Source organism: Kryptolebias marmoratus, linkage group LG12, assembly GCF_001649575.2.
Source record: "Kryptolebias marmoratus isolate JLee-2015 linkage group LG12, ASM164957v2, whole genome shotgun sequence".
Taxonomy (NCBI): domain Eukaryota; kingdom Metazoa; phylum Chordata; class Actinopteri; order Cyprinodontiformes; family Rivulidae; genus Kryptolebias; species Kryptolebias marmoratus.
The window spans coordinates 11,839,284-11,851,625 of NC_051441.1; positions in this window are offsets into that span (position 1 = coordinate 11,839,284).

Below are 12,342 nucleotides of genomic sequence, written 5' to 3' on the forward strand. Positions count from 1 at the left end.
ACACATTAGTAAACACCATACACTCATCCAAGGAAACAGATGCCATCACCCAAAACACCCGCCACGGAGCTTTGCCAAGAACACAGAGGGCTGCCGGCCAACACGCAGTGAAGAACATCAATAATGTTCTTCAAGTTGTTTATCAGCAAAAATACTACTTTTTGCAAACCAGTGCATTAACATATAACTCTTTGTGAGTTTTACTAAAGAAAGTCTAAACCACATGCTACTTTTCCATCCAAACCCATCAGTCTGCCTGCTCTACTTGTACAGAATACAAATTGCAGACTTAAACCAAACATTGGATATCAAAGCCCTGATCATTACGGCAACCAAACTGGCTCCCTGGGGCTTTTAGAATGGAGTGTCTGGAAAAACAGAAGAGTAGAACAGAAATATAGTAGCTGTGGGCCAAATGCCACGGCTGACCCAATTAGTGCACGTTTTGTGACTGAAATAGAACACAAAAGCAAAGATCGTGATGTTGTTGGATTTAAATTAGATGGCAGCGTTGCAGATCAGCACCTAGAGGAGGAAGTGCTGAGAGAAGCAACCCTCACCTGGCACTGCTGATATAACCGAGTCTCAGATGATAGATGCTGACAAAACCCAGCTAAACATGACAGAACAGCAGAAAAAAAATAAAAATACACCCAGCCACAGAGCACGGCTCACTGGCATCTTGAGAGTGCACACTCTGCGTAATGTGTGGAAAAGTCAGCCGTATCAATGTCCAGGTTGTTGAGTTTGGAGCTGAGGCAGATGTTGCCACTATGATAGAAAACTGGAGCAGTAAGTGAAAGTGTACAGTCCCAAGTCATACCACTACTATCAGTTTATCAAACACAGTGAGGCAACAAACTGTTGAAATGTAACTTTACCAGGAATAGACTGGTGATTTTTTTATGTAATGTTAATTATGTAATGTTAATGTAATTACCTGTTATAGTTATACCAACCATACTATTAGCTAACTACTCATTACTCCGTTATAGTTATCTATATTTGATTTTGATGTTTTTATCTCTGTATTTCAAATGCCTCCTCTTAAAGGAAAGTTTATTCACCAATCTTACTATTAGCTAAAATGTACCTGATTGATGTTTTTTTCTGTATTTCTGTATTTGATTCTGTTGTTGTTTCTGTGTTGTAAAGTACTTTGGATCGCCTTGCTGCTGAAAAGTGCTATGTAAATAAATTTCACTTCACTTCACTTTATGAGTGAGGACATCAGTCACTGAGCACAAAGTATAAAGAAAAGGGCAGAAGTCTTCCTCCAGGCTAGGCTAATTGCTAACCAAACCAGGGCTCCTATTATTGTTTATCAGGTTAGAAAATGGCTCTTTCTCATGCAAAAGTGTTGAGGTTTATTCTTAGCTAATGTATTATGTTTATTTACATAATATTTTTGAGAAAGAGCTGTTTTATGAGCCTGAAAAAAAATATAAAAATGGCCCTGGTTCAGGTTTTTAGACTTTTGCCCTTTTCTTCATACTTCTGCGACTGATGTCACGGCTGATATGGTACTAACAACAGATAACTCTTTGACAAAAGTGCTTCAAAAATCCCCAAACTATCCCTTAAACTCAGCTTTACTGACTAGGATTGACGAAATCAAAAACAAGAAGGAGCGATCTAAAAACAAAACTCACAGTTTTTTTTCCTAAAAATATGAAAAAAAGAACAGCTGCTGGTTTTGTTGTTCAAAACCTCTCCCCCCTCCAACACCCCCCAACGTAATGTTGCTAAAGACTCATGCAAGATCAAGTGAAAACTTTTGGGAAGTATAAAATAAATGTGTGGGTGCTGTAAACAGGATAAGACAACCAGGGTAGCAAACAGTGACAAAAAGGGATCTTTGCGTGATCTTAATGTCATTGTTTTCTTTTCTCACAGTGAGATCAAACATTTGGTGAAGAAAAAGAAAAAAACTGTCAAAACTGTCACACAGTGGGTAAATCTGAAGAGTGTGACTCACACATCCAACTGATATGTGATGTTTTCTTTGGTTCTAATGAACAGCTTTGGTTTAGTAAAATATTACACAGTTGTTCTGGCAGAAACATTATGATATCTCTACTAAAAGTGCCTCAGCTGCACAGGAACTGCTTCAGCTACCTGCTGCTGCCACTATTTGTGATAGGAAACAACCACACAATCTTAAATAAATAGCTATATCATGCAAAACTGGCATAAATATTTAAGAAATTTTGAGATTGGAATTGTTTAAAAATGGACGTAGACCCACTTTGGTCTTCCTTGTCAATGAAATTCTATTTCTCCAAACTCAAGTCATTCAAAAGCTATCTATAACAGGTAAGCCATTAATTTATTTTAACGTTAATACCAGTATAACCCAACTTCAAATGATCTGAATTATCTTTACTTTTTTCCCTCTTTCTTACAAAGAAAAGAAATGCTGAACATATGAATTAAACACACCTGAACTGGTCCACATGCACCTTTGCTACCAGTTTTGAACTTTTTTAATCTGAAGTCACAATTCATGCAGTTTTGTTATTTTTACATATTGTTGGATATCTTGCTTCCAGCTTGTCGGCGTGTCATGTCAACATGGATTTACAGGTCACGTTTGCATTGTGCAGATGAGGATGTACGTCTCTTCGACTATAAATTTGTACTCTGAAACTTTCCTGACATTAGCAGATGACGATATCCTTTGCTAAGATCTTGACCTTTTACTTGCAGTGTGAGAACTGTGATCTAAGATCACAGACTCGCATCCTGTTTGACATGACGTGGCACTTACAGCCTCCTGCGACTACAAAGCTGTGTGGCAAGAATTGCATAATCCCTCATCAGGCAAAGTTGAGGAGCCTGGAATAGTTGTCACAATAAAAAAAAATTCATTCCTCCCTCATGCTTTGCAGTTTCTGGGGTTAAGATTGGCAGCGTGAATCAGTTCAGTGCCCGACCAGTAACTAATTTCTGCAGTAAATCGACAAAGAATATTCAGAAAAATTATTCATGCTTTAGTAAACCCAAAACTCATAAACTCACCAGCTGCCCGTGAAACCCATTGGAAGCCTTGACAAAGAAACGTCTGCTGTCTTTCTCTTGGCTCATGCCTGCTGGGCCAGGCAGCTTTACAATTGGTCCAGACAACATCTGGTAGCCTTGCACATCCAGAAGGTCTCGTCTCAATCATGTGTGTCCCCGGGGTGTGGACGCTGCCAGGCCACCCTCTCTCCTGCACATCTCGAGCCCAGCCAGGACCTGCTGCAGCTGAACCTCGGTGTGCTCCGTCCCCTGTGGACAGATTCTAATCAAAATCAGTCATGGTTGGCAGACAGCACCTCCAGTTATAATATTATGAGAACAGCAGCAGACCTTTGATATCCCTTTAAATGTTATTTAGGCTGGGTCCCCAAACTTCACAGATAGTTTTACATATAAATGAGTACTTCCCAAGACTTCACAGCCATTGTTAGGTTCAATGTTATGGTTATCATCACCATATTACCTTATTCTCTCAATAGTTTATACTGATGTTTTCATCTATTCTTTATTTACATTATTCTGTAATGTAAAACATTAACAAACTTTTGACGCAAACTGTACAAGAAAATGTACAAAATGCTGATCTTAATCGTGTTTAGAGATGTATTTATGGTAAATAAAAGATTATTTGTGCGAGGTTTCGAATCAGAGATATGCTTCACATCAACACCAATCAACATTTTGTGATGCCTTTATTTGGGAAAGTTCATATTCTCGCTGGATGTGGTTCAATTGTTGATTTTGGAACAGCCAGAGGCAGCTTAAAGAGAGGGTCGTCTATACAACCATATCATGGTGAAAGAAACACTTGATTACTAGCTTCATTTTGGTCTGTGTGTTTTTTCACTTTTTTTTATTCTTGAGTTCATATTCTGTGTTCTGACAACCTCTATGTCCTGTTGTATTGTGTAGAGTTGTGTGTGTGTGTGTATGCATGTGCTTGTGTTAGTTTGTCTCTCATGTGATTAAAATATCTTACGAGCCAGAGGGCAGATTTTAATGAAACTCTAAGAAAGCAATAATTGGATGTACGTGTACAGCTGAAGTATTTGGACTTCCAGTTGTGACCCCAACCTGTCAGTTGTGTCCCCAAAGATCTGAATTAACGCAGGAACAAAATGGCACCAATCATTATTATTAAATGGAAAAAGCAAGTTTGTCAAATTTTACCTGTCACTGGCTAAGTGAATGAGGTAGAAGCACCTCTGTGAGAGCAGATAACGATTAGAGATGGGAAGCCTTTGGTCAATCAGGTTTTAATAGATGTGCATTTAGATGACAGACAGTCTGAGTGGAAAACAAATGCCAGCCAAAGAAAATTTATCAAACACTATTTAAATTCAAATTATTGCCTTCTCTGATGATCAAAAACCTAACTGTTTGTGAAGACATCTACTGTATGTCAGGAAAACAGGAGCTGCTTTTCACCTAATTAACACCATCCAGACTGGGAAGCACGCCTCTGCCAGCATAACGCTACATATGAGTAATCAGTACATGTTAGGAGTGAGGAAAGGATGACTGCAGGCGAACACAGAGAAGTTCTAGAGGAAAATCAGCTCCAGTGTGCAGTGACCTGAGAGGGAGACGGCTGTGACAGTTCACCTTTCAGCGCAGCCCTGACAAGCTGAGACTTAAACCCCAGGGACCATCTGAGGAGACACCTGAAGATGACATTTCCCATTCAGTCTGACAGAACCTGAAAGGATGAGTGGGATAAACTGCTCAAATGCATCAGTGCAGAGCAGAGCTTCTAACGTCTTATCTAAGAAAACCTGAAGCTGGGGCGGGAAAAAAAGGGCTGAAATAAGGGTCTAAATTTATTTTTTCTGATTTGTAACAGTTTTACTTTTGATTTTAATGTGACTCTGTCATTACATAACATCTAGAAATAATTTGTCCCCATCACTAGAAGCAAACAAAAGAAGAACAAAAATTTAAAAAGTGGTGTGAACGACCATGTTTACATATTAACATGTAGAGAAAGATCATGCTTAGCTTGGCTAAAGATTCTCTCAAAACTTGTTTTTTTAGACCATTTACTCTTTTCTCAGTTAACAAATAGGGGAGAACCAAATATTTCAGCCGTCTGAAATAATCGGTTCCCCCTCTAAGACATGGGACAAAAATAATTTACCAAAAATTCCTTAACTGTGTTTATTCCTCTCATCATGGACAACAAGTCCTGTGAATTNTGGAGACATTTGTTCTTTTTTTGCANAAGTTACAAGGGGGGAACCAAATATTTCAGCCGTCTGAAATAATCGGTTCCCCCTCTAAAACATGGGACAAAAATAATTTACCAACAACTCCTTACCTGTGTTTATTCCTCTGTATTATGATATTATTAGCACATTTTATTTTTAAAAGAATTATGTTTTTTGTTTTTTTAATGAGAAGTATTTGCCCCTCTAAACAATTCTGTTAATAGATAAGTCATTATTTAGACGCAGGGGGAACGCGGCTCGACGTAACAGCAGCAACTAAAACACATTGCTGCCCCCTATATGTCAAGAGGACAAATAACACCTTTTCTGTTCAAATTGCCAACCCGCCACAGTGGCGTGTGTGTTGATTAAATTCACCCACCACTTCAAATATTTACCCGCATTTGGCCGGTGGCGGGTGCTAATTTCCACCCCTGTTTAAGCCACAAAGTAATAGTAGGCATGTGCAAAATGGGCTGCTATGTCATTGTTTCCAATCTGTCCCCTGTCTAAATGAATACACCTAAAACAGAGTTTTAATATCTTCACCTTGGAAAAGGGTATTTAAAAAGCTTTTTTTTTTCTCACCAAAAAAACGGGAGGTGCCAATCCAGAGGATTATGGACGGGGCCTATTTCTCCAAACTGAAATCATTCAAAGAGCTATCTACACTTAGTAAGATATGAATTGTTCATAACCTTTTCAACAGAACTCCACATCAAAAAAAAAATCCTTAACATCTTAATTTTATGACCATTAGTCAAGCTATAAAGGGAAATTAAGTTTTTCTCTAAAAATGCTGTTCATAATTTGGTAATATGGATGGTATTTTTGGTGGTCTAACACATGTGCTTTACACCCCGATGACCTGTTTGATTCCTTCTAGTTTGCTTCATCTGAAGTGCTTATTTGTGTTTATCTAAAGCTGTGCTGTAGGCACACAGTCATTTATTTTATTTTATTTTATACAAGAATCTGCAGTGAGGAATATTTTTGATTCAAATGTACATATAAAAAATGGGGGGATCCTATTTGATGAAAGAACATGCACGACATAAAGTACATGACACCCCAGAAACACATAAACAACTCGTTTCACTCGGTACCTATACCACCTTCAAATAAAGAATACATTTCTCATCTTGCAGGAACGGTGGTTCAACACTCTCGGGATGGACTGCTCTTGCTTTGAAGGTTAACTGATTTTCAGTTGCCGCGAACAGACTTGATTTTTTTTTTTTTTTTTTTTTTTCTGATCACAAAGCTGGAAGACGAGGCCAAAAGTTCTCCCGGGGTTGTTAAAGCAGACTACTTGTAAAGACTTTTAAACACAGAGCTGTTATCAAAATATAGAAAGAGATCAAACGTCTCTTTGCAGTTAATAATAACCAGCAAAGTTGCGCAAAAGGCACACTGTCGACAACCAGAATGGATTTGATATTACTTAACAAGAAATGCAAAGGATTCACCTGAAGACTGCACTACTAATTGGACCTGGTTTGTTGTTATTTTTTATTTTTATTTGAATTACATGCACACAAATTGCAATAGAGTATACGTAGTTACACGTATGAACACACGTGCAAATCCCACCAAAAAAACGACTGACTCAGGCTCAGTCGTATGGCCAGGCGCTGACGGCGGACCATGTGGTGTTTGTGGGCGGCCATTCCCTATGGCAGCATGCGCATTGCGTAATAGCAACCTGTGAGGCGCCCTGTTTGTTTACAGATAAGTCATTAAGAGCTGTGTGTTGGGTTGCAAACTGCAAATTAGCACCCTTCCACATGATGCAACGCTTACAGCTCCGACAGCAACCCGGCATATTGCGCAGAACAAAGGCCATCATCTTTAGATTAAAAACAACAATTCTGAAGATGTCACATCTTAAAGGAGATGACTACCTTGTAAAAGCAAAACTGGCAATGTCTGAAAAGTTGAAGCCAAATCACTCAAAGATCACCCAAACTTGGTGTCGTGTGGCTCAATGTCATTTCAAGCTCCGAAAAGTTAACATGCCTCCAACAACTTTTCCTTCCAACGGCACACACTTTTTTCAAGGTAAGCACTTCAACAGTTAATGGTGTTCTCAAGACAGGCAGAGATTAAGTTCTTTTCTATTTGAACTGGATGAATCTCTTCTCTGTCTCTGTTCAATGCCACTCTTCACATCAAAGGAATTGGCAGGCTTTAGAAAGAGTCAATCAGTCTTTGCCACTTTTTTTTTATTAATATTATTTTGGAAGACAGCTGCCCTACATCCAACTAAATGCAGAATAAAAAGCCAACAATGACAAACATGTGGAGGAATAATTACCCCATTTCCCTTGGATGTGTTAGCCAGGAGTGAATTAGAGGGAGCAAAGATTAACGTGTCTGTTTTCTGGGCCGTATCCTCCTCCGTCAGCTCATTTCAAGAGGCTTGTTTATGATTTGGGTGCATGTCAGCGTTACAAAAGCTCACTTCAATAGGAACAAAACAGGCACACTTGTGTTGTTTTTTTTTTTTCCTTTTAGTTCCCTTGCCTTTCAGGAGAATAGAGAATGACGATAAAGTTGCCTCTAAACCATATTTTTTCCAGAACTATTATGTGCAATCTATATTGGCTGAGAAGATAGCTCAAACCATCAGACAATCTGCCAACTTCTTAGCTTCTTCTTAATATTGAACTATACAATATTGTAACATATTTTTAGTATTTATTAGGCAATTTATTCAAATGTGCATGAGACTGATTTCAAGAAACTAATAAACCCAGCTAACCTCCCACAAAAGGGACAGAGGCTAGTTATATGCATGAAAACAAAGGACTCTTCCAAAATGTACAACCCCCAAGAACAAAGTCAGCCCAGGCACTTCACAATTATTATTAATGCAAGTAGAACACCCTGGGAAAAAGATTAAGATTAAGCGTAAGATGCATGCAAGCAGATTTGCAGCAAACCCGTAAAGGAGTCAGCAGAATATTTTCAAGCACACAAACGCAAGACGAACAAAACCAAGACATCAGCCCACAATATTCTTCTGTTTTGAAATGGGATCGGAGGGCCCACTGTTGATATATGAAATGAAAAACAGAAGCAGCAGCAGAGAGCGTGTTGCAAACGTGATTATCCCTCCATAAAGTCATCCTCAAGCGATATTACAGTTGGCAGAAGTGCTTGCTTATGAAATGCTACATGAGCTCCGGTATTGTGCAAAGGAGCCCTGAAGCATCTTAAAGGTTTGAAAGGAGTATTTACAGTATAGACGGTTGCTTTGGATAGATATGTATGAGAGTGTGTAAGTGTATAAACACCAATAAATACTATGATGTAATTCTTTTTTTTTAGATCCTGCCTTAAACGGAAATGTTTCTGTGGCTGGTTTGGCAACATGTGACTCATTTTTCCTGCCACGTTAATAATGCTTCCTTTCACATGTATGGACTCATGTTTGCGGCCATGAGTACAGCGGGAGGGTGTTGTCCATGTGTGTGTGGGGATCTGTTCAGGGCAGCTGGGATGGACTCTGATTCACAGGAACGTTGGCCACAAGCACGCTGCTGCAGGTACCCAGCAGCAGGTGGCACGCCATTAGCGAAAAGAGTTGGAGGGACGCTGGCGAGAACACACACAGGAAGACGATCTCATTGTTGTGGACGATGTGACTAATAGAGGGATCAAACAGCCTTTGGACTGCGTCAAACAGGCTGAGTGTGGCTTCCAATCAGAGGCTTGGTGTGGTCAGCATCCATTGCACGCACACACCGAATAGGTGGAACTCATAGTAGTAGAAAATTGCATGGAGAATCAACCGGAGAATGAATTATGAGTGTCTTTCATCTGAAGGCTTTGCTGTCTGAAGCAACTAGTACCAGGACCATCGTGATGCTACTGCATCAGCAAAAATAAAAACTTCAATTCTCTGAAGGTATGTGCTTCAAAACCTGGGAAATACATATCTAGTTGTATGAAAAGCAAAATTTGAAACCTTAATTTTCCTTTTGTAAATTCCCTGTATCAATACTCAGCAGCCCAGAGCTTCTCCATGCAGGCAGAAAGCTAAGCACTCCCATTTTCAGGTGTAGGCATCTTTTTATAAAGCAATTAAGAAATGGCAATTACCAGGAATGATGAATTTCAGAGTCACGGCTGAGGTGTTTATCTCTGTGTATTGTTCACGAGCAAAGGTGGACGGACTGGTAGATCAGGTCTTCATCCACAGTAATGAGAGTGTTGGGGTATTGCAGTGGAGAGGGAAGTTTGGGCTTCTCTCATATCATGCAGTTGCTCAGCATCTGGGGCGTACAGATGTCACAGCATCCCAATATTGTAACAAATGGAAATGTGAAAATGTCACACATATGTTGCCATGGTTCCAATCATCCAAGACAGACCACACAAAGAGAGGATCATAGTATTGTACCCAAAGCATTACAGAACCCTATGTTGTCTGCATCAGCCACAAGTATTGAACTCTTTATAGCACCTTGGGTCATCCCATATCATTTCTGAACAACTGGCATAAGTTCGATGGGCTCACCTCCTCATTTTTGTTTAGAGCAGTGCTGTAACTGTGAGGCATGGACAGATTACAAGTGGCTGCATACCATGATCAGCAATTAATCTTGGTTCTGCATTACCATTGATGACCATTGTGGGCACATATGGTGGCACTGAGGGGAGAGCACCAGTCTTGCCAATGTTGTAGAGAAACACATCCACATTACTCCTGGCATCATGACGCGGGGGGCCAGAGGGTATGACGTCTTGTCACCTCTGGTGGTGATTTGGGGCAGCCTGATGACACAGCGCTACATCAGTGACACCCTGCATCCTCGTAACTTACCCCGCCTGAGACAGAACCCTGATACAGAGTATCATTTGTGAGCATTGTGAGCATTTGTGTCAATGGGCTGCCTGAGTTATGTCGAGGTCCTCCCCTGGTCAGCCAGGTCACCTAGTGTTTTTCCAACTGAACATTTGTGGGATCAGCTCAAAGGTCAACTATGACCCAGTCCCAGCCTGTCAGATCCCCAGTAACAGCAGCTGTGAGCCAAGTCACCACAGTAGAGGATACACCAGTAGTTCTGAATATATCCTAGTCCAAGGGAATGCTGCACCTTACTTACACGGGACCAGCTGTGTGTCCAGACTGGCAACTCTGTCATCTATTTAATCTGATATTGTAATCAACATTTATCAATAATTAATTAACTTTAGGATTGCTATCAAAGTATGCATTACTGACCAAGCTATTTTCATTATTTTGAAATTGCAAATATTCAAAGATGAATCAAATACCTATAACTTAATGTGTTTTCCCCAATTAACATCACCATACAGTTTAACACCTGGTTCCCTTTTACAGTACAGTGTATGCAGCAGTAATGTACGTAAGTTTTATTTGTCAAATCACTTTATGTCTTTGATGACAACAGTGTGCAATTTTAAAAAATCTGCTTTTGTCTCAACAAAACTATAAAAACACAATATGTCTCACTTCATTGCTTTTCAGTCCATATTCTTGTGAAGACTAGAAATCAGTACCACTGTCTGTTTGAATAAGAATCCTGACCACCTGATGTAAAGCAGGGAGTAAACCAACGTCATTTTGACATGTATTCATCTCGATGGGAAAACTCAACTTAGGATAAAAGTCCAATCCCTTCTGACTTCTCCTCCCTCCCTGAAGCACTTAAAAAAAAGTAAAGTTCCTTCTCGGCGGCGCTCAACAGTTGCAACATAAAAGGAAGTAACTTTATCCCATCAACTTTGAAGTGAAAGTTGTCATCTCTGCTCAGTCTTCACCTCTCCCGGTTGCTTCCTCACCGAGGTGGGGTGTGTTGGATTTGAGGGGCAAACCGGGAGGGACGGGGGCTGTATAAAGTAAAGTTGCCATGGCGACCGCCTGCCCCCTTTACCCAGGGGAGCTGTCATATAAGAAGCAGCTTTCTTCGCAATGACTTCAGCGGTCATTTCCTGTCAGGCCTGGCGCTGTGAGTGCTTATTGCGCGCTAACCGTGAATTAATGCCGGCTGACATTTAGCTGTTTGGCTCTGGATGGAGATGGAACGTGATGACTTTGATGGGCAGAGAGGTATAATACTTCTGCGAGCTGTCGCTGTCCCACAGCTCTGGGTTTTACAGGGAAACATATTGAGGAAATAAAGAATGATGAGGCAGTTTGGGGAAGAATATGCCTCGGCGCTTGGCGACATCTGCGGCATGCAATGTCTCACTTTGAAGTTTTTCATATTCCACACTTCTTATCAGACATCTGACAGACACCTGCTCCCTTGTTTTAGTTTGGCAAAACATGAAGAGAGAGCAAAACAAAAGCTGCTCTGATTTTCTTCAGTGGCTGTCATTGTGGAACAAGCTAATGGCTTCATTTGTCACTGTCAGATATTTGCTTGCAGATTTGGAAATATAACTTCAAATCATTCTGTACATGCAGCAACAAAATACCACTGTTACCTGACTGTACAGTGATTTTTTTTTCCCCTATTATTCTTTTGGTTATTTAGAAAAGAAATCCCACCCTGATAAAAGAATTTGTGAACATGAAAAGTTGACATGTCTCCACATAAATTTAGGATAATGGTGTGACAGCTGAATGGAGATACGAGCCTAGTTGGTGTGCAGGTGATTGACTGATCCACAAACTAAGAATGCCATTACTGGTGACACAAAAATCCCATTGCCAGAGTAGAACTAAAACTAAAACTTGTCAGTTTCCTTTAAGTCGATGTCCTGGCGTTTTTGTAGATTCTGTCGACCTATTTTTGGCATCAGAGTGTCTGCAACATTTAAAAAGGTGATTTTCTGCAAAGATTTCATCTGCTGATGTGTGCGTATGTGACCGTCATCTATCTATCTATCTATCTATCTATCTATCTATCTATCTATCTATCTATCTATCTATCTATCTATCTATCTATCTATCTATCTATCTATCTATCTATCTATCTATCTATCTATCTATCTATCTATCTATCTATCTATCTATCTATCTATCTATCTATCTATCTATCCTTTTTTATACTTTAAGGGTTTTATAGGAAACTACTGGGTTTCATAAAGATTATTAAGAAAGAGAAAAATTTAATTATGAGAGAAAAAAATAAGA